At 44.6% G+C, this 23,601-nt stretch overlaps 1 protein-coding gene across 2 annotated transcripts in view; it reads right to left on the bottom strand.

Moving 5' to 3' along the window:
* LOC142580105 (CD151 antigen-like) overlaps window positions 1-19,241 on the bottom strand; it is a 501,150-nt gene extending 481,909 nt beyond the window's left edge. For both annotated transcript variants that reach the window (XM_075690903.1, XM_075690901.1), the window contains exon 1: window positions 18,881-19,241. The gene's annotated coding sequence lies outside the window, so the exon portion shown is untranslated. The remainder of the gene's footprint in view (window positions 1-18,880) is intronic.
* Window positions 19,242-23,601: the final 4,360 nt, after the last annotated feature.

Here is a 23,601-nt window from a genome sequence, read left to right on the forward strand (position 1 = left end):
CGGATTTGGCGGAACGATGTTTCCCGTCGCTTCGTCTTCATTTGCGCGCGCGGTATGTGTCGGCGCCAGTGTCTTGCGGAGCCCGCCGACCGGATGTCAAAGAGAACAGCAGCACACGCGGCGAGTGTCAGAGTGCGTGGGATGGACGTCTGTTATACGTTGTACGCTTCCGTTTGTTTCTCCCTGTACTTTTCGTTTGTGCTGTTCGCAGCCATTGCGGCAGCGTGCTGCTGCAAGTCACCTGTAATAGGCACGGCTAAGAAACTTCCCACTCACCAAGTGAGCGGTTGGAGTTTGTGGAGCCCGTTCCAAGAAGTGGAAGCTGGGCCGGTATTACGTAAAGCTATTCCAATAAGTTCTTACTTCAAATCCACCATTAGCTTACCACGATAGGTCGAACTTGCTCGAGTGCCGCCTAAATAGGTGGGCCACGTGTCCACATGGGTTACTGGCGGATTTGGAATAAAAAGAAAAAACTATTCGGGCTCAATCATTCATATGGTGCAAGATTAGCCAACGAAGCTGTTTAAGTGATTATGTTTCCCACTATAAATCACACATTCACACGCACGTTTACATCCATATATAATTTTTATTTATCTTATTTGGAAACGATCGTGTTCACGGCTTTCTCTTCGGCCGTGCGCACGATGTGTGCTCTTCCCATTTGCCCCATTTTTGTTACAGTTGCAGCGGTTGCACTGGTCTACCTCTGCATTGCACAATTCGCTTCTTACCGCAGCGGCTACCGCAGCGCGCATCCTCGTGTTTTCCCGTCCAGAGGACAGCAGACGCAGCCGGCAGCGACGGCGGCCAGGGGCGCGATCAGAGATATTTTGTTCGATACGCGTTCTGTTCAGTTGCTGCAACGTCACAAAGTTGCAGTATGCAAAATTTGTGACAGCGGGGCGGAGAGAGCAGTCAATCAAGAAGCGGTGACCTCCCCGGAAGTTTACCTCCGTCGTTTGTCGTCTGCTTGCAAACAGTATACTACAAAGCGAAATGTTTCTCGTCTTCCAATTGAATGAAATCTTTATCTAAAAAAATGTATTTTTTCTTCTCAAGCCCAAACACGTTTTCAAATAGTAGTACGTGTGACTACTGCAATTTATAACTATTGGGTTCTTTGCGTTGTCCCTAGGTGGTGTCGCGCACAGCGAGAAGGAAAAAGAAAAAAAAAACGACGGGAAGAGTGACGCACTTTTCAAGAGGCAGCGACAACATCTCAGTGGCTAGCTGGCACGGATGATGTTGTCGATTTCTCTGTACAACCAACGAATTATTTGTTCCGAGAAACAAAAACGACGCCGGAGTTCCCTTTCTGCCATTTCTTCAAAGGCGTTTCGCACCGCCACCCGCTCTCCTCCTTCCTCTAGAAATGCAAGCGCAACAGCCGAAGTTTCCAACGGAAGCGCCATTTTCTAGAAATAAACTATGGATTGGATTCAAACGTGCCATTCCGCAGCCGAGAAGGCCGCCTGTTGGATCCAATCCAATCCACCAGACGCGCCATGAGAAGCCGTATGATCGCTCCAAACTTCTCAACTCCCATCGCGTTCGGACGAAATGCTCGGTGGGCGGATGATTGACAGGAGCGTGTCGTCATTTTGACGTCACCAAAAACGGGGCGGCGCCCCGCGGCTGGCGACGTCGGCGCGGAGTAGGCCAATCGCGCGCACCGGTAACCGAACGAACGCGCCGAACAACCATCTCCGATCGCACCCCAGGGCGCGTTCTCTCCCCCCACTGCACGGGTGCGGCGCGCACTCATGTCACGTGCCCTTTCATTCTTCTGCCCCGTACTATCATTCGTTATCGTTTTTGTTCGCTTTACGAACGTCATCCAGCCCAGATACCCCACCTTCGAGACCACGCATGCGGCTCGTTCATACAGGTGCGTCAGGTAAGCAGCTTCGTTGTAAAACAGTTTGGAATAGTTTTAGGTTATACCGGCCCTCCTCTGGTACTACTGGAGAGAACAAATTTGGCCGCTCAAGGGGCGAATAAATTTTCACGAGGAAATCGAGAACGCAGGCAACGGCTTGGCGCACAGGCATAGTGATGAGACATTTAAATTTCTCTTTTCTCCTCTTAAAATAAACCAGTTTGAGAAAACATTCTGTTGAAATGATCCATAAAGGGCACTTCCATTTTCAGGGTACAAATTTCCTATAGGGCCTGCTGAGGAGCCCTTTAAGGCGCCATGACGGGCGCGAACTGATAATATTAACGCGATCACGTTAACGGTCCCGTGTAGCAAAAAGAAATTACTGTTTTTGGCGTCGGACGCTGTTTTGCAAAAAACCTTTCCAAACCACAACCGCGCAAGCCCTCCTCGTGGCGCAGAGCCATTACTGAACTAATTGAATTCCTCAAAGTGCGTCAGAGAAATTGTAAAGTACGACCTAAGCACAACCTACAGACATGATAGCGTCAGTAGTTAATTTGAATATATCGGAAAATATATTTTTGTTACGCGGAAACTGGAACACAAACCCCTTTTCCAGCGTTTCTACAATTCATCAAGCGGCGCAGCCCTCTTGGCTCCTAGCAACACCGTCCAGATGGCGCTCGCCCCCGCGCATGCGCAAGAGCGCTGCGGTTTCCGGGAAGCGTGGCACTTAGTCAGGGACATTTGTGTGCTATCGCGTTTCACTATTAAAGGCGAAGCTTAAGCGTCCTTCAGATTTTTCATGGGAAGCCTTTTATTTGAACTATTCTCTTTTTCAGGCTATATTTATGGCTTCATTTATCATCCTCCGTTCAGTGCGTCTTCCGCCGATATCGTAGATAAGCTATGGGCAACCAGCGCCGACACTTGGTGTGCCCACACCAGGGCCTGGTGCACGTCCTATAGCAAGTGGAGTGAATGTTTTTCAGCAATGTATGCTGCCCAATTTTGGGTCAACAAGTTCACCGCTCATCTCGAGGCTCATGTGTCCAGCTTCTGACCTGACTGCGCACCAGCGTGATGGAACGCAAGAGCGCATGCCCTTATCGCAACGTGCATGGCCGTGGATAGAGCTTGTCTGGACACATTGGGCAGACACAAGCGCTTATACACGCGCGCGTCTCTTGGGGTTTGACATGTCGTGCCATTTTCGCGGCTTCTACCGGAACGATGCAGCCCGTCTCAGTTCCACCCTCAAATTTCCGTAGTGCCTCCTGATGTGCTTTTCCAGACGTTGTCAAATTCCGCTATCTTGCCAAATTCGCCATTGTGTCAGCTCTGATTGGACCGCCTTCTGGATGGCTCAAAATTCTTCCATTTGCGAAATTCCACAATGTCCGCGATGGCATTATTTGCCAGCGCTGGCTCCCCATACAGTCATCATAAGAAACTTTCGTTATCGGCGATGATCCCGCAGTGTGCACACAGGCGCTTAGGCGCAGCTGACAACTGCGATAGTGATCGCTCGCGAGTACTGCCCTACCTCGCGGAATGATAGAGTATATTCTATCTGGGAGCTGACCACGTTGGCCATTCAGACGTGTTAAATGCCACAGGCCACCACCGAGGTTGCAAACTTGCCACCTGTCAGCAAACATTGGGCAGCCTTTCATATTTTTCGACCGCGGGTGGAGTAACGTCTGTGCGTAGACGAGCCTTCACAATTTGTCTCGCCGACATGCCAATCATTGAGCCAGTGATCACGGCAAACGAGGATGGAGTGCGAGTAGACTCGTTGTAAAATGTAGTCCCTGGCAAGCATAAGGTAATCGCACTGCACTGCAGTAAGTTTTACAGCAAAGAATAAGCGTTTATGTTATATGTTACAACAAGAGATCATGTCGTTATTCGATAATTAGATCTACTGCATCGAGTTAGAGTGGTGACCTGGAGTGTCGTGCAAACCTGCGACATTCACTCAATGATCGCGGTCCATTGTACATTAGAATTGTCAAATAAAGCGTCATTGCGGGGAATAAAAGTGTGAAGGGGCAGTATCTATGTGCTGCAGCCTGCATTTATGCTTTCTTTTTATCGCAGGGGTTGCCATGCGCCATATTACAGTTATACAGTTATGCGCGCAGGTATTACAATTATGCGCGCAGCCCTTCTTCGTAATAAAATTGCTCACGTAAGTTTTCTTTTTGTCGTTGTTGTTGTGGTTTGAGCCGACCATCTGTATTTAACGAAAGTTTTTTTTTCGTAGTTAACCATTCGCATTTCGTGGTCTCGTCCGTGTCGTATTTCGGCCCCTTTAATAAGCTTCCCTCTAGCGGCCTTTGTGCCTGGATGCCGTCAAAGCAAATGGCAAGCAACCCGCTTCAAGCGTGAGGGCCGATCACTTTGAGCGCTATGCACGCTTCTCAAACGCTGCGCCATAGATAATAGTTCTGGAAGGCGTAAGGGCCACCCCAGAGTGGTGTCTGCGCAGGGAGGCTTTCTCCACCCGAGTTATATTACGAGGAAGGTAGTAGTACTGACCCTAAGCTTCACATACCGTTCGAAAGGATGTTCCGCATCATCCGCCAAGGCCATGAGTGATGCTGGCTAAAACTCTCCGGGTTAGATCTTATAGACACACGTAATTACTCAAGGATAAGGAATTTACACACCTGCGGCTGCACCAGGATCGATAGTGCAACGCATGAGTACTTCTCAAGTTGTAGGTTTGGTTTCCATGTATGGCAACTTCTTTTTCCATCTACCTTCATTTCAGTTTAGGCTATCATTTCAACACTTCAATGAAACACTGCGAATAGCTTCCCCAATGCCTTCCTTCATTTCACTACCAGCTGGCTTCATATGGGTGTGTCTTACAAAAATAAGACCCATCTGTTCCTCTTCTTTTCGATGAAGGGAACGGACACAGCCTGTGTGTCCCGTCGGAGAAAAGATTTTCGCACAACAATGATGAAGCGGCCGTAGAAGTGGGTGGGCTGTCAGGTGGAGGAGAGTGAGTTATCTTTCCGCTATATTTTTATAGTGGTTGTGACCTTGATCCTCCAACCAGTATTTGTGCTGCGTACTTAGGTATTTACCCAGCATTTATGCTGCAAAAACAGTTAGTCGCTGCGCCATTTCTACAACATGAAATACGTTATGAAGCCAAATTCCCATTTTCAGATATCCAGGTTAGCGCCTGGAAGAATTTCAAGAGCAAGACACAGCGGAACTGCAGAAAGACCATGCTTTTGTGGAATGTGCCACCACCGTACTTTATATCATCCTCTGGTATCATCACCATCCAAGCAACAATTGCAACGTGCAATAGGTCACACGAGGCAGCAAGGCGCGACTTGTTCTGCGTCTGTGCGACTACTGGCATAGCGTTGGAAGGTGTCGTTGATGAGGGGGAGCGAATTAGCGAGAAGCACGAGACGCGCACTCGGTTGTCTCGCGGCGTGCGTTGCGAGCGCTCTTCGAGAACTGACCGCACCGCACTCGCGCTTCGGTGTACTCGGGGACTGTCCGCACTGAAATTCTGGGGTACGCGTGGGGCCCGCTGAGCCTGGGGGCCAAGGCGTTCCACCCCAGATGGCGGCTGCACACATCATCGAATGCCATTGGTCGAGGGCTGTGGTGTTACTCTTACTTATGCGCAGACGGCTCTGCGCAACTGTGGTAACCCAGCACACGTACATGTCTTAACAGGAGATACCGGTATATAAGCAATGCCGTAATAATTTCCCTGCATCTGTCAACCGCCGTGTCTCAGTCGCGGCGTGCCCTAGACACGAGATGGTGTCAGAAGTGGGGTAGCGTTCGTCTTCCGCCTGTCTTGCAGTCGTTTGTCGTGAGTTAGGTAAGCGTCTCGCCAACAAGTAACACAGTAATTAATCTGTAAATGAATAAATGAAAAGTAAAAGGATAGTGATGGGGGATGGGTAAATGTGTTTTGTGTTTTTAGCAGCACCATAATTCCGCGGGTAATCTTCTGTTTCACTTCTGAAATTTGTTCAATAAATATAGATGGCTGTCAAGTTCTCCACCAAGATAATTACAGCAAAAGCTCGCAGGGATAGGACTGGCCTAAAGAAATATAGGAGGAATGGAGTGAAGTGCTGGTTGGTGGGGAAGGGAATGGAAACAAATTTTGTTTTCGGCGGGTTTCTCTCTAGCTGGTTAGTAAGGCACAACTCCAGCAGGCTGTATGAATCATCATTAAGTTTAGATATAAATGTTGTAGGACATTTATCACAGCTTATGATGGTAGTATCGTCTGCATAAAGTATACATTCGAATAAGAAAGGCAGTTAGGCATTGAAATATCAGCGGACTCAGCATTGAATCCTGCGGCACGACAATGTTAGTGAAAATAGTTATATAATAACATCTCATAAACTGCGCCTTATAGATATATTTAATGGGACAGGCATGTAAAGGTGTTACCTTCTACTACAGCCAACGTCTCTGTGGTACTGTCTGTAGTGCGATTTCTATTACCACAGAATTACGATTTTCTCATTTATTAATGTGTTTTTCTTTTGAGAAACTTATTAACATTTCGACTGTGGCATGAAGTTTTTTACAAATATTTACGAACTACAAAAATACAAAGATATCAAACAATCGCTCCAATTTCCAATGTCCGCTAGGACAGTCATTCCGCTCCTCTCTTCTCCGAACCATTTAAGACTTTTACAATACCACTCTTGTGAAACCTTATCCTTAATACCCTCGAGGAAAATTCGTTCAGAGCTCGATGACTATCGAAATATGCGAATAGCGAAATGAGGCGTGTGCTGCTGCAGCAGCCCTTTCTCGCACTTCCCTGAGACACGCCCGCAGTGACAGACTGTGTATGTTTCCCAGGGAAGTGCGAGAAAGTGCGAGTTTTTCCCTGCGTGTCACAAAGAAAAACGTGCGCCTGGACAGGCGCACGTGTTTGGGGGCATAGATAGATAGCTAGATAGCTGGAGACAAAGCTGGTCTCACAGGACCTAGGATAAGAAATAATAAGCAGATTATGTGGTTTTGCGACATGCATATGAGGCACACCGTACTGCACGACTCCGGATTAATTATGCCCACCGGCTGTTCCTTACCGTGCACCCAATGCGTGGTACACGGCTGTTTTGCATCTCGCTCTCATTGAACTGCAGCCACCGCGGCCGGGATTTCATGCCGCTGCCTCGTGCTAAGCAGCGCAACGCCACAGCCGCTGAGCCGCCACAGTGGGTCAATGCAAGGAAAGGCATTAGCGTTACTAAAATATTCTAGGTAGCTAAAGCAGAATCCTTACACGTGCAATGGTACGCTCGGTACCCTGAACTACGGGGTATACGGGCACACGCGAATGTCGTGTTTCATCATACCGCAGAACTTAAATCATCCGCCAAACTCGCCTTGTTAATGTTGTGCCTCACTGTTCTGTTTTTGGGAATTATTAATTATTACACATCCACTGCTAATACAGTTCGTGCCTACCTCTTGCATGTGTAGAACTGTATGAAGGGTCTTATCGTTGAAACATGTGTCGAGAATGATAGTTCTACGTCTGCTTTAGAGTCATTTTTTCTTACATACACTGTACTTTCATTTGTCAATGCAACCAAAGGCGGGTCGATCCTGACAATGCGTTACAGCTGCAGCCTGTGGACCTGACTTTGCCTCTTTCTCCGGCTCGTACATCGGCGCGTCTCGCCCAATAGGCCTAGAGCAGAGGGTCTCTGGCATCGCTCAGCAGAAACAAAGCACGAAGAACAGCTTTGACGATAGCGCAGAGTAGTTTGCAGAGGAAGCTCTTGTCTCCTAGCCTTGGCGTATACGTCGCAAGTAGTGTTCGTACAGCTCAGGGCTACCTTAAAATATATGCCAACGTCTGGATTGGGAGGTGCTATTGCTAGTTTTTTGCAAGAGGTATAGACGCGCCGAAGAGCCAGCGATAGGTTTTGCGCTGCCCATACACGCGTAGACCAGCATCGTCTCGGCATATCGGTCGTGTGAAGGAAGTAGTCGCAGGCATGGATATCCTTGAATGGGGTGAATAATTCAAATGCGTCAACTTCATTCCCGTGTATTCCATTGAAAAAGCAGTTTCATCGTATGCCTGGCGTAAACATAACTTCTGCATAACGTATTATAATATCTTCTTTAACACAACATCACGTGTCATAAACACACATATCATAAACAAAAAAATCTGCATCAATGTATCTTGAGGTCCACTACTTCCCACAGTGGGCGGTATGCATATATTTAAAAATAATAATAAAACGAGCAAAGGCAAGCGAGGCATGATCTCGAGCGCTTCAGTGAACGATTATAAAAAATTATTTATGCTTGCTGCGAAATGGGAAAACATGTTCAATAAACAGCGGCTAAATGAATCTAACCGCACCAGACAACCTTACTGAGATCACACCTACGTTTAACAGTAAGTTGGATTTGCTGATTTTCATGACCCCTGGAGAAATCGTGGTCCTTTTTTTTTACTTTCTGGTGTGTAAACGTAACAACTAACTGGCGTATATGCTTAGTGCGAGTAATTCAGTGCTCTTCACGAATGTGCCATGTGTGCCTTTGCAAACAACCAACATTTAAAAAATTGTGCGAATATGAGGGGTGATTGAAAATTGCGCCAAGAAGCATTCCATAGCGTTCAATATTTTAGTCTTCACTACTACAGAGTGGTGTCAAAGTGGGCGAATCAGTATGACTCCATGGTTTACTGCAGCGCGAACATGAAGGATGGAGCGCGGAAGAGAGAACATCAGGTGGTGTCCAAATCAACGCCCCAGTGACGTTTTCTTTTTCTTGTTTTTGTGGCTTGGGTTGCCGCGTGGAATAACTTCAGGATGAACTTAAATGCAATAAGGCATGAAGGTCAGTTTTGTGCAGATACAGAAAAAGAGCCTTATGGAATGTGTTGCCCATGATCCATCATTCATAGTCTTCGGGTCACCCGCCGTGGTTGCTCAGTGGCTATGGTGTTGGGCTGCTGAGCACGAGGTCGCGGGATCGAATCCCGGCCACGGCGGCCGCATTTCGATGGGGGCGAAATGCGAAAACACCCGTGTGCTTAGATTTAGGTGCACGTTAAAGAACCCCAGGTGGTCAAAATTTCCGGAGTCCTCCACTACCGCGTGCCTCATAATCAGAAAGTGGATTTGGCACGTAAAACCCCAAATATTATTATTATATTCGGGTTGGTCCGCCCTTTGCACAGCCAAGCACAGTGTCGCAGCCCAGTGATTTACTTGCACACGCCATGTGTAGCTGTAGTTAAGGGCTTAAGAGAACTTATCAGTGATGTCCGACATCGGTTTTTGGAAGTGTTGACCTCGTGTCTAATTTATGCGAGTCTTTAAATATTCCTTCTTCCTACCATTATTATTTTTTATTTCTTTTTGCCCTTGTTTACAGCGAAGTTATTTTGTGCCGCGGACCACTCATGAACGTAGACCGAAAAGAAGGCGCGTGAGAGCAAATGCGCAAGAAGAATGAAGAAAGAAATTATAAAAACACATCGCAGTGTTTTGAAAACTTAGAAAACCGAGTTACAATCGGAACGCTCGCGTCTCCTACTGCAAGCCGGCCTACGCTACAGTGTGACAACCAGCTGTGACCGCTGGATACATGACAACAGATTCCACAAAACACTGCTTCAATTCATGCACAACACAGGCCTCACAGCACACATATAATACACATATACGCTCCAAGAATTATGCCTTAAGGGCAAGTCTTTATCGCAATAAAAAAAATAATCACTGTGATGCCTGGAGACACGAGGCGCCGGGGGGAATTATTTGTAGAAACGTGAACTAGTTTCGGTGCATTGGCCGATTTAGAATGCACAGAAAAAAAGCCCTTGGGTGTTTTGGGGCAAAACCACGATTGGATTACGAGGCACGCCGTACTGGCGGACTGATTGCGACCACTGGGTGGTTCCTTGACGTGCAGCCAAACGCACGTACACGCATGGCACCTCCATCGGAGTGTGACCGCTGCGGCCCTGATTGAACGGTCGGCCTGGAGCTCAGCAGCGCAAAGCCACATCCACTGTATAAGCTACCATGGCAGGTGCCGTATAAAAGCGCCGCGAGTCTGGTTACGTGGGGTATTGCTTGTACGCATACAGCACGGACCTACAAGAACGTGTTGTTCATATTTGAAAGTACTCTGGAGGATGAGGGAACCAAGCGCTAATGTAAAAAAAAAGTCTACTCATGGCTTGCGGGAGATCAAAGCGCTTGCTTAATGGAAGCTACACGCTGTATGTTGTTGCCAAATCACATGGACCGTGTATGAGCTTGGATAAACATGATAAGTAGATCTGGAAGTCGTGGCAGTCGCGGTAACACGACAATATGCTGTGGACGTAGAAAAGTCCATACTATTGACGTAAGGTACTGTGTACAGATTACGAACGGAAACATTGCACACTTATGGCATAGGGACCAAATTTTAACTCTTTTTTTTCTTAGCCGAATAGCGCAGGAAAAATACCCACACAGAAAATCATCTTCGTCTAGATCTACTGCACTGCCATCGTGTTTTTGCGCGTTAGTCTGCTAATAACGAACGCCAACCAGCCCAAACTTACGAGCTTTTCTTTTTCAAGGTCTGACTGGCCAGCCACCTTTATCAATGGCATGCTCAACTCGACGGTTGACAGGCGTACACTCTTAGAAACAATTCTAGCTTAAGAACTTTCTTGTCGATACGTGCCCAGATTTCTTACTCACTTACGTTAACATGCAGGACACGTAAATGTTTCTTTCAGAGTTTGGAACCGTCTACTTTTAAAAGGGTTTACGCTCAGTGTTAGCATTACCGAATAATTAGGCAACAGCTGCGCTTCAGCTGAGCATGTGGTTATGGATGTGCTTCCGCGAGATAGCCAGCTCTTCAACGAACGTCGAGGAGGAACGAGGGTCTGGAAAGGATAATCAAATTGAGAGCTGTGTTTGATATTTGGTTGTGATTCTGCAAGATTTCTCAACACTGCCCTTTTCATTCTTTTTTACATTCATTTTCTCGTTGTAGATTTCTTCGCACGCTAATACGGCTGCTGGTCATACAGTTTCACTCCAAGCAGTGATCTTTAGGTTTTCCGGCCAGTGTTATACTTTTATTGATTGTAGTTTTCACCCTGGTAAACTGTCTTGTTAGGATTGCAGTATCTCTGTATATAAAAGCATTCGTATGAAGACGCAGAAGTGCTTGATCGGTGAAATGTGCTTTGTTTATTGTTCATGAAAAATTGAAAGTGACTTAAACGATCTCTGCGTTGCCTTGTATCGTAGCTCTGCACACTTATCCTGCCCATGTATTGCTTCTCCGTTGGTTTACAAGCTCAAGCAGTGACAAAGGAAATAAACCAATGCTGAAGATAACGGTTATCAGGTTACTCTATAGCCCTGTTTCAGAATCGCCTGTGCTAACTACCACAAATTCATCCACGTGATTTCACCAGGGCTTATTTGGACTTTACCGGAACCCAAAAAAAAAAAAATCGCAAGTGACGATGCCGACTTACAGAAGTGTCCCTCTAGAGATGTCTTTAAACTCTTAGCCTACTTTTAATAGCATGTTGAACTATCTTTAGACTGAACTGCCATCGAGGCGTCACTTTATCCGGTAGATGCTTGAGAAATCAATATGAATTGAAGAATATCCAACAGTGCTGTATTCCTTGCTTATTTTTATTTTGCTATGTGGTATAATGTGAAAACATCTGTGCGGTAGGTACGTATACTGCGCGTTTTAATGTAGACGGGTGGCTGGACTCCTATTGTATTGCTTATGGCTGCCTCAGTAAGAATTTCCAGCAATGGGCCCTTCAGCTGGCACGTAAGGAGTTCATTGGTGTAAGGCCATGCGTACTGAATTATGTCACGTTTATATGTTCAATGAGCGGAAAAATGGGAGGAACCGAGGAACTGAGTATTTTCTTAGTTATTTAGTTAGTTATTTAGTTTCTTAGTTACTTACCGAGAAGGCATATTTGATCAGCTGCTCCTTCTGGACACGAAAAAGTCATGTGGGCCTGACGGTATACCGAATGAATTTCTGCGACGATTCGCGGAGTGGTCGACGTATTACCTAGTAATTATATTTCAGAAGTCTTTAAAATGCCACTCGCTACCTCAAGATTGGCGTAGAGCAATTGTGGTCCCAATTTTCAAAGGCGGCAATAGAACAATGTTGAGCAATTATAGGCCTGTGTCTCTCACATCGGTGTGTTGTAAAATATTTGAGCATATAGTGGCAAAATACATCAGACAATTTCTGGAACAAAATAGCTTATTATGTCCGTTTCAGCATGGATTCCGCAGTGGCCTTTCAACTGTAACGCAGTTGATAGAAACGATTCATGATTTCTGTGTTGCTATAGATGCCTGTGTACAAGTCGATGTTATATGCATAGATTTTGCGAAGGCTTTCGACAAAGTTTCACACCGTAAACTGCTCTACAAGCTTCGCAATGTCGGTCTTAGTGAGGATGTTCTCGATTGGATAGGAGCGTATTTAACTGATCGCCAACAAGCAGTCAGAGTGGCAGATACTATTTCAGGAAATCGTGAGGTGTATTCGGGCGTGCCGCAGGGTTCCGTACTAGGGCCACTACTTTTTCTGCTATACATTGATGATATCTCAGCGGTTGTCCAATCACCTGTAAAAATTAAGCTTTTCGCAGATGATTGCCTAATTTATTGTCCGGTAACATGCAGGGAAGATCAATTTAAACTCAACCAGTGCCTTCAAAACTTAAGCTCATGGTGTCAAAAATGGGGTATGGAAATTAATTTAAAAAAAACCACTTACACACACATAACAAAAAGAAAGGAAGTGATCTCGTTCACATATAATATTGCTGATAATATACTGGTAAAAGTATGTAGCTTCAAATATTTAGGTATAACCATAACAGATAAATTGAACTGGCGTCCTCATGTTGAAAATATTTGTCAATCAACGTACAGGAAGTTGTGCTACTTGCAAAGGAAATTACGCCAGGCGACGAAAGAAGTCAAGTTGATTGCATATAAGACATATATCCGTCCGAGCCTAGAATACGCTGGTGCTGTGTGGAGCCCCCATCAAAAGATTTTAAAACATAAACTAGAACGAATTCAAAGAATGTCAGTTCGCTTTATCTGCTCTAAATATCGACGACGTGACTCGGTAACTGAAATGTTAAAAATATGTAACTTGGAACCACTGGAATCAAGAAGGCAGAAGCAGCGATTGAAATTGCTTTTTCAAATACTACACGCAGATGTGAAAATAAACAAGGATGATTATCTGACGCTCTTTCACAAAAGGTTACCACGAACAACACGCAGTACATTCGTGCAACCATTAGTAGCTCGAACAGACTTATTCCGCTTTTCTTTCTTTCCTGACGCTATTAAAATGTGGAATGAATTACCGAATGATGTGGTACAAAAAATGCTATGAGTGATTTTGAGGTTGGCCTTGATAAGTATTTCGCTCACATTGTATAGCTTATATTTGTTCCTTGCATGTAGCTGTGTGTTTTTTTTTTCTACAAATGTTCTATGTATTACAAATGTTCTACTACAAATGATCTTCAGTGTTTGTTCTATGTACAATTCAATTACCGACCCTCCCTGTAACGACCCTCAAGTGAGGGTTAACAGTATGACTAAATAAAATAAATAAATAACCGTGTTACGAAGCTCAGCAACTGTAAAACTGGGCAGACCGCCTTCGACGAAACGGCGCGCACAGTGCAACTGCACAATGAAAAAAAGTAGCGAACCAAACGGTTGTCAAATTAGCACGCGTTTGTCATTCATGAATTTAGAGCTGAAATTCGAACGTCCTGCCTTATTGCTTCCTCGCTAACATAATTTGCGAGAAATGCATTTGTTATTACCTGCCATTGTCCAATCTCTCCGCAAACCCTCAAACATAACTTAAGGCTCATGATAAAAGCGAATAATGTGGTTATCACCAATTACAGGAATGAAAGCTAGCAGCACGTAGAAAGCAATGGTCTCCGCACCAGTAGCCACTAGCACGCATCTCAGTTAACTGACGTATACTGAGAATAACTTTGCCGCACTGTTGCCAATATGGACACAATATGTAAGGTGTGTTGTGTTTCTTTGGTTTCGACGGAGATAACTGAAAAATATTGCTCGCCTAAGAAGCCTTCTGGAACAGAGTAATAACCAAAAAAACTTCGGTTCGAAAGCGTTGTATGAAACGCGGATAAAACAAACCTAGGGGCATTTCCGTTCAGAGATTACTAACATCGAGATTATTGGCACCAAAAACAGCGAGCACAAATGGGTATTCTTATTTCTATTTTGAAAAAAAATTTAAACACTGCGTGAAATGTACCGAGAGTCAATAGCTGCTCTATTTGTGAACTTGAATGCACGTACAGTGACAACTCGCGGTAGTAGCTTTCGTGTGCGGGTCGGTGTTTGTTTCGTTGTTCCCTGCTGTGCCCTAACTAATGTACCAGCTGTACTTGATATGATTTTGGTTTATTCGGCGTTTGCCGAGTACTACAGTGTGGTGTGCTCTCTTCTAGCTTTTTTCATTAATTGCTTGTTATTCCCTTCATGTGTGCTCTGCTGCGTAAATAGGTTTCTTGGAATATTGTCGAGCTGCTACGAGCTGTTCTTGCACCAGAACTTCTACACTTTGGAAAAATGAAAATTGAAATGTATTAAGCATCGACACCCCTGGCTAGAAAGTAGTTGCAATTTGGACGAGAATTCAGTGAAATTGAGGGCCATTTCTAAGTCAGTCGAGGTTAGTGCGCAAGACTGCATGGTCCTTTCTTCAACGACTGCTGTATCCTCGGGCGAATTGTACCGCTGGCGGCCTCGCGTGCTCCCTAAATTACAAAGCCACCTTAACTTTAATTTGAGGTAATGTTCTCAGTACCAATATATCTGCAAATCAACAATGAATTTTAGAGCGTGAAAAGAGAACGCACAAGTTTATGAGACTTCGTACCAAGAAACACCAGTAAAAAACTTTGTCAATATAAATTCGCAATTTTTTTAGCACAAATATTTATACATAAACACAGAAGAATGCGTGAAAACGTCTATTTTTCTTCTAGTGTTTCGGCCAGGCTTCAGGCTTCGTCAAAACACTCACATGAAAGTCGGAAGTCCCCATTTAGTGTATCTGTGCTTCGAGCGACTGATTAACTTCTACTCGCTCTGCGATCTTCTGGCCTCCTACTTAGCTGAGATGGTAGAGCGACCACCCCGGGATCACGTTGGTTCCCATTTGGATTCCTGTACCAGGACGAGTTTTTCTCAACTGCGACACTTCCGTTCTGAGAAACCCGCGTGGTTTTTTTTCGTAGCTTTTTTTTTTGCTACAGCAGAATGGATAAACCGCAGAAGAAGGGGAAGCGGGTGGTTCCAATTTCTTAATCATGAACCTTGCAGATGTTTTTCTGTTGTAACAAAACGAGTACTGGCAGTCCCGCTTCGCAATATTGGTCTAAATTTATCGGTGCCTGTGATCTTTCTTTTGGAGCCCCCATTATGGGCTTCAGTCACAGAAATGTTTGCTTGGCAAGCTAAAATTACCTAATTGAAACCAATCTATTACCACGTTTGATCGTCTTCTCTGCCCACCATAGGTTTCTTTTGATTATTTATTTAGTTATTTATTATTAGACTTTTATGCATGGCTTTCTTCTGATTGCTTTTTTTATCACAGACAAAATTTCACTTTTTACGCTCCCACGTTCAAATTGTTAACTCCCTTGTTTTTGTACACCTAATTGAACCACTCGATTCATGGCCAATCCCCCACTGTGGATATTCGCCACGGCCACTCAGGAGAACAACAACAGCAGCATATAAAGACAACAAACAATGAAGCCGAGGAAAGCACCGGGAAAATTAGCTGTGGAAGGAATGGACATGTATAAAATATTACAGAACGGGAAATGAAAGCGGACGAAAAGATAACTTGCTGCCGCTGGGAGCAGAACCCATTACGCGTGCGTTGCACGACCAGTTGTGCTTTGCTGACGGCTATCATTTAGTTCATAACTTGGGTATTTATGTTTACTATATCTACCCATAGGACTGTTAGGCAGCGCCACTCAGAGCCAGGGTGGGCGGATGTGGAACATCTTTTCTTGCCCAATGGCCTCACGTACCCATCCTTTTAGGAGAGCAGGCACGTGCCTAATAAACCTTCGTGGGCCAGCTAATGGCATCAAGGCTGCCAGAATCAAGACCCTCGCAATAAATAAACGAGAAAAGAACTGGGGGCCTGAGGAATGGGTGACAGTCTTTCCCTTTTGTCGACATTCACGGACCTTTCCAGAAAACTTTGCCGGCTCACACGACTACTGATCTGCTCTAGCTTGTGCTGCTTGTACGCACCCGCTTCCACCAGTGCCTTGATTGTTTTTGCTCAAAAGCGCCAATATGTTTAATCAACTAGGGCCCACTGTAGAACTTGATTTCTTCGTGTTTACGATTATAATGTTCCTCGACACTTTTTTCATTGACACTTCTATTTCAATTATAATATTTGAGAAGTTCATTTATGAATTAAGACTAATTTTATGATTACGCTGAATGCAAGAAAACAACCTGAGTATCTCCAAGCAACGGCAATTACCATTACCTTGGTTCTGTCCAGCTACATGGTATTTGAATATTTTCAAATCTTGGTGCGCGATAGTTAAAAATTATGGTGTTTTACGTGCCAAAACCACTTTCTGATTATGAGGCACACCGTCTTTGGGGACTCCTAAAATTTGACCACCTGGGGTTCTTTCGCATATATTTATATATGCGAAAGAACCCCAAGTATATTTTTGCATTTCACCCCCTTCGAAATGTGGCCGCCATGGCCGGGATTTAATCCCGTGACCTCATGCTTAGCAGCGCAACAGCATAGCCACTAATCAACCACGGCAGATGCACGATAGTTAAGACACCCTGTTTATTCGCACGTTGTTTCAATAAAATCTCCTTGGTAGTCAGCGCTTCAATTTGTCTCATCCGTCCGCGTCCTCTGTTCGCGATGTTCAATTCGGTATTATTTTTCGATGGATAGCTCGCGGAAATGTCCTGGACTTTCTTTCAACTTGTTTGGTTTCGACGGTATGATAAGCTACTACTACGAGAAGTCATTGATCCCATACTCCGCGAGAACATCGGTTAACGTGCGGTGGACAATTTGGCCGCCACTGCCAAAGAGGCTGCGGCGCGTTTTCGTTATTTTCCAGTTAAACATACATGTTCCATAGCATGTAGTGGGACAATCAATTGAAGCATAGGGTTAAAACCCGTGTTACTGACGCCAACGAGTGCATTAAACTGAACTCAAGCACTACTCGACAAATAACGTGAATGGACATCAAATGAAAGCGATGTTCCTTCTTTGTATAGATAACCTCAGTAGACACAAGCTCTGTGTATAAATGCTCTGTTAATGCATGCTGAAGGCCACCAACTGCACTGTTAAATTTCTGTGGCAACCTGTCCAACGGTGTGGTGCCTTGTACGACCAAGATGTCACGAAAAGTTAAAGAAAAATCGTGAACACGCAGATACATTGTGCAAAACTTATACTTCGAGCAATCTCACACTGAATTTGTTCCTTAGTTTATGCTGCTCCAAGGCTCCCAACAAATGTAAAGACTAGCTCAATTCACTGCACGCTTCCGTGCTTTGCTGGTTGTCCCTTCAATGACACTTCTTGTTCAACGTGGAAGCTAACAGCAAAAGTTAGCATTAACAAATGATGCGCAGGCACGAGACTTAAATAAATCTTATTGTTAATTTTTAAGCATTCTCACAGAGAATGTTTTCCTCCATGACGCGTCCTCACCCAGAAAAGAAAGATTAAATTTTATTGAAGAGCAAATTATTGTACTCTTTTCATGAACTTGACAGACACTGCTAAATGTGAAGCTTCGCTACATATATAATACATTCGTATGAACAACAAATGTTACGTGAATAAAAATTTTACGTGATGCCCAGTGGCGAGTGAACTATTTGAATTCGTAAACGTCGTAGAAGAAGAGGTGTGTACTTCATTCGGCACCTTTCCCGTCCCGGTCTCATGATTTTTTTTTTTTTTACTCTTCCTAAAGGTATGCGATTTGGTCTAACTTTTTTGCTTGTATACAGAAGGTTCTACCAGGAAGGGAAACAATGCAACAGTCAGAACACATTTGGCAGGGCTTCCAATGGCGCATTTGCGCTCATGACGTGTTGGGCAGTCGAGACTGTCAATACACCAACCTTCAGTGACGTATCACATCTGTGAGATGCTGGTTCCCACTTCCACAGAGCGCTTAAAAGAATTATGAGCCTCATAATAAGTGCCATGAACTTCACGTCTTTTTTGCCATGATCCAAGCGAATGAAGTGTGCGCGTACTACGCGACGTACTATGACACGCTTAGTGGGTCACCGAGAACACTGAAACCTTAGATTCATCTTATTGAAAAGGAAATTGGTCGCTGTGAATGTGTTTGCCATGAGTCAGTTTATTTATGTTTGTTCATATTGTTGGCGTCTAGTGAGTACCAAAACGTTTTGTATAACAAAGGATTTTCAGATATTTGATCATTTCGCAACACGTTGCAGTATAAATGTTCGAAAACCGTTCCCGAAAAATTACTCACTCCAAGTAATCCTGCCTGCTTTCTTGATTAATTTCGATGAGAACGGGAACGGGCAAAGCGTAAGCCCCGACAAGTCACGCGTGTTTAGGCTCTCTTCTCCTTAGTTACCAATCCAAGTACACATTGTCACGTTGTTCAGTGTCCTGGAATTTATCGAAGCTGCACCAGGTGTATAATTTCATTTTGTACTTCGTATATCTAGCTTGAGTGCAAGAAAATCTGGTACTTCAAAACACTGGTGATGTCCTGAGAATCGCACACAACGCATTACTCGCAGTAGTAGACAAATCTTACAAAGAGAGGTGCCATGGACTTACCACTGCATGGCGCATCAGCGGCTAGCAGAGACGTTGTCGTAAGCACACCGATATCTCTTTCGCGAAACACACAGATCCGGCGTCGCCAAATAGTGCACACTTTCCAAATTCACCGTCGCACTTGCCACACCACTGAACTCAGCCGGTGACACTCATCCGCACGCCGGCTTCAGGCGCAGCAGCCCCGATGCGAACATACCGCGGGGGCCGCTTCTCCGCACTGCTCGTCGAGAGAGGCGATGGAAATAGAAGCGCACGATCCTCGGGCTGGCGCAGTCGACAGGACAACGGGATAAAACAAAATCGGAAAACGTGCCGGGACAAACGCGCAATGGCTTCGCCGCCGCCGTTCACCCAATGCCACGCTCTGGCGGAGGCCGTCGCGGCAGGCGACCGTCGTGGGCCCCAGGTTCGTCGAATGCGCGCCAGATGGCGCAAGCGGGCCGACAGCCGATTGGTCCGACGGGGGAGCACGTGAAACAAGCGTCACAGCGGCGCGCGCTGCTAAAGGCCGCCTTGATCGCAGCATATCGCTTTGCTCCTCTTGCGCCTTCTTAAACTGCACGAACACATCGCAAACGGAACGGCGCCTGTGGGAAATCCAACAGACTCTCATACTCCGAGTTAAAACAAAAACAAGTAGCAAGCGCACTCGAGGCTACGCCAAGAATGTTTGGTGTGAAGTCACGCACAAGCCGTATGCGCCTCCAGAAAGCCTACGGAGATCCTGCAAGAGATCATGAGCGCGGCTCTGACAGCCCTGTAGAAAGAATTTCGTTGAAGAAAATTCAAGCTGCCAGAAAATGACACCATGGCTGTGGCCATGGATGATACCGGCACAAGAATTGCACCAGCTTTGAAATTTCTTTTTCCATTTTGATTACTTTTCAATTACGCTCGTGCTTAAAGAAAGGTGACGACAAAGTGAGAATAACTGCATTCCCTTAGGCTGCCCATTCTTAAGGCCACTAACCGTGATAGGAATCACTGCGCGACTGAACTGTCGGCGAAGCACCGAAAGACTTAGGAATAAAGCAAACATAAACAAGGATGAAGAGCAATATTCAGTAAGATCTCAGGTTCGCTCATTCCATAATAATTTCATAGAGCTCGTAGAAAAGCATACTCGCAATGAATGCAGAACTGCATAAGCACGGAAACAAAGAGAAAAACGGACAATCAGAAGATTGCTAGACACCCATAAAAGCAGTTGCTCCAAAACACTGCAAAAGTACTGAAAGTTGGCCGAATTGGTCGCTATTGATTATGAAATCGCAGCACGCACCTTTGTTATCTCTGACTTGTGTCTCGTTGTACGCTACAGCTGCATATACTGTTTATTCTATATTTAACCAATATTGTTAAGCCAGTTTCGTTCAGGGTTGCAGAGTGGTGAGCTCCATTCCATTCCCACTCCATTCCGGGTAGTGGAGATCCCCGTGATTCCACTTATTCGAACTCCAAGAAATGGTGAGAGTTGAGCCGTTCCTACCCTTTGAATGCCTGAGCTGATCCGCTCCATTCCGTTAATTCCAGCAAATGAACGATATCTCTGTATTTTGTCACTACATGCGTTAGCTTGCCTCTGAACTAAAACATATTTTTGAAGTCCTAGATATGTTACACACAATGTCACGTATTTTCTTTTTTCGTACAAGAAACATGGCTATTATTTCTACAGAACGTTGTTGCCAGTAATATCTGTAATCTCTACTGTTTAGAAAGAAGCCTTTTGCCAATTTTGATTTTGGCAGACGTATATATATATATATATATATATATATATATATATATATATATATATATATATATATATATATATATATATATATATATATATATATATATATATATATATATATATGTGTGTGTGTGCTGTGCAAACAATAACGAGTCCTGAAACGAAGCATTGCGCGAAAATTCGGACGGCAGAGACATAATGTTTATAAAACAGCGCTAAAAAAGATAATAAAACCGTTGGCAACGTCGTTCTCGGCCTGCATTCTCGTGCGGTCACTCGTGCTCTTGCTAAACAAAATGATGCTTGTCAACTAGAAGTTTCTCGTTTTAAACGCAGTTCAGCATTATAAGGCAGGAAGATTTCCGGGTATTCAGAAGTGTAGTATACACGCAGAATAACGTGTTTATATTTACCGAGGAAAATACAGTCACCCATAACTGGATAACGAAAGAACCGGTAGAAGATATACAATATATTGATTAAATCGAGTTTAGCGAAACCGACAAAGTTGCTGGTTTTTTAGTTTTGTAGGCGCGCGTTAAAATGAGATAGCTCCAGCACTAAGTGCCCATATCCGTTCCAACTAAATTCCAGAACTTTGAACTGCTATTTTATTGCCATGCCATCTGTCTGACTCGTGCCATCATTGCATTCCTATTTCATTCCGAGCTCTTCATTCCTACACCGGAGGTGCCACTCCGTGACTCTGATTTCATCCACTCCCTCACCCATTCCAAGCTGCCTTGTGTGAATTCATTCGATTCTCAGTGAAAAATGAAATTTACAAATAAAGACTTATTGTAAACAAGTATTGGGAATTACAACCAAAGAAGTAGAAATGTACAATAATGCCATGAATAGTCAGAAATGTACGGTTCTGGTAAAAATGGCATAAAGCGTGCAGCTTTTTTGCTGCAGTTATCTGTCGTCATAGATATGTAAGAATATATGACACAATGCAATGTGATATACGCTAATGAAAAACGCTGAAGTAGCTTCAATGTTGATTTCACGGCGTTCAGAGGTCACGGCTCTAACAAAAGAAAACAGCATTTAGTATGTTGCCGGCTCAACTCTTCACTGTGGCATTTACCATAAAACCATCGTAAAACTTCCATATAAGGTCATTGTCAAGGCACAGTGTCATGAAGATTTTTACAATGTGCATGAGAAATACTCCATTTGGTTTTTGTGTAGCCAAAGTACGTTTGTTAAAAAGGAATTTGCCTCTTAACCTCGAGAAGGAGAACAGAGGGGCCCGTTTTTTCTAAGTCACAACCACCTATAGCCAACAGAAGGGAAGCACAGGAGAGATTTCTTGCTTATTTAATTGAAATGTGTGTTTCAATAGAATAAACAAAAGCAAAAATAAGCATTGCCGAAGCTGCAGCGATTACCTTTGTACGAACGCACAGCCGCCCAGAGAGAGAGTACATAGAATGGTAGAACAAGGCAGAGAGAGAAACAGTAGAAAGGATAGAACCGGTAGAATTGAAGCAGTCACGAAACGATTCAATAATAGCATCGTCACTCTTCATTTGTTGCACTTTGCATGCATGATGAAAGCCTGCATCAAAAAGCAAGGAAATGCTTCTACTGGACCCACCAGGAGTGGAGCCAAACTAGATAAAATTAAATACAAGGTACGGCACGGCTCTTTCTGAAAAATAAACACCGTGCAAATTTGTGAAGAGGACAACTGACTCAGGGCGAAGCCGCCGGGCCAACGCAAAGCCGCATTAAAGCACTGCAGCCTCTAGACATCATGGAAGCGGCCGCTCTTCAAATCAACACTCGCCGCATTAGCTTTGTGGCTATGGCGTTCCTAGAGCTTGCGGGTTCAATCGCGGCAGGGCGAAAGGAAAAAAGTGATCGGGTACTTGGATTTAGGTGCATGTTAAAGAATTCCAGGTAGTCTAAAATTAATACGGAGTCCGCCAGTACAATGTGGAGGACTGGATTGCATTCTAATCAGATTGCAGTTTTGACACGCAATGCCATATAATTTAATTTAGGTCTAGCACTTCTGCCATGATGCGATGCGCAGTGTGAGGCACTGACAGTGCTAATCTCCTTGCAGGGTATGAACAATGGCGCGCAACAACGCCTCAAGCAAACTCGTTCCGCTGTGTGTTATGTGCACAACATAGACAAACACAAATGGCGCATGCAAGGTAACGTTTCACAACTCACTACTCTCGCATTAAAACCTAAACATTTGTCGTAAACACCACAGCCAATTATCGCCAATTGGCGCAAAGAGCACAAAAATCTTCGCTTACATCGATGCCCACAGTGCGGGGCATCCTCACAATTTCTTTCGTCCACTTTCGTTTTCATTTATTTATCATTTCAACTTTTCAAGTGCAATAAACGAGCAATTCCTGCTATGTCTTCTTTGTTGTCATTATCTTTTGGTCTTATTTGTCTGTTAACCTGTGGTAGCCTAGAATAAGCGCATGCTATATTTCATTCAAATAAGCATGTTCTCGTGTAATGATGGCGTTGGCACGTCTTAACTCCAATTGACTTGTTCACGTAAGAGCTGAGAAACCAATGTCTGCAACAAAGCTCACGGTAGTTCCCATCAAGTTACCTCAACCTGTTCGAGGGAAGTCGCCAGACCTAGACTCCCGGTAAACCTAGCACAGCATCGCATCCACCGCAACGAGATCGGCTCTGCAGTCGACTCCAGGGTCTATGGACTTGCTGCTGCTGCCCGACCTTGCATACGTTATCGTTCGTTTTCTTTTGAACTCTGTTTTATTGGACCACTGTTGAGTGCATTCTTGCGCAGTGTTAGTTTTTATGTCCACTCTTAATTCCTCGTTTTATTTCTTTTGTCGTCATCATTGATGTATATTAAGTAGATGTGGGCTAGTGTTCTTGTGGGGGGGGGGGGGGGGGGGTGGAGGGGTGTGTTGCTTTAATTTGTGTACCGTTGTCAGACGACTAATATTTTTTTCTCTTTCTACTGACT

The sequence above is a fragment of the Dermacentor variabilis genome, chromosome 4 (assembly GCF_050947875.1).
Source record: "Dermacentor variabilis isolate Ectoservices chromosome 4, ASM5094787v1, whole genome shotgun sequence".
NCBI lineage: Eukaryota > Metazoa > Arthropoda > Arachnida > Ixodida > Ixodidae > Dermacentor > Dermacentor variabilis.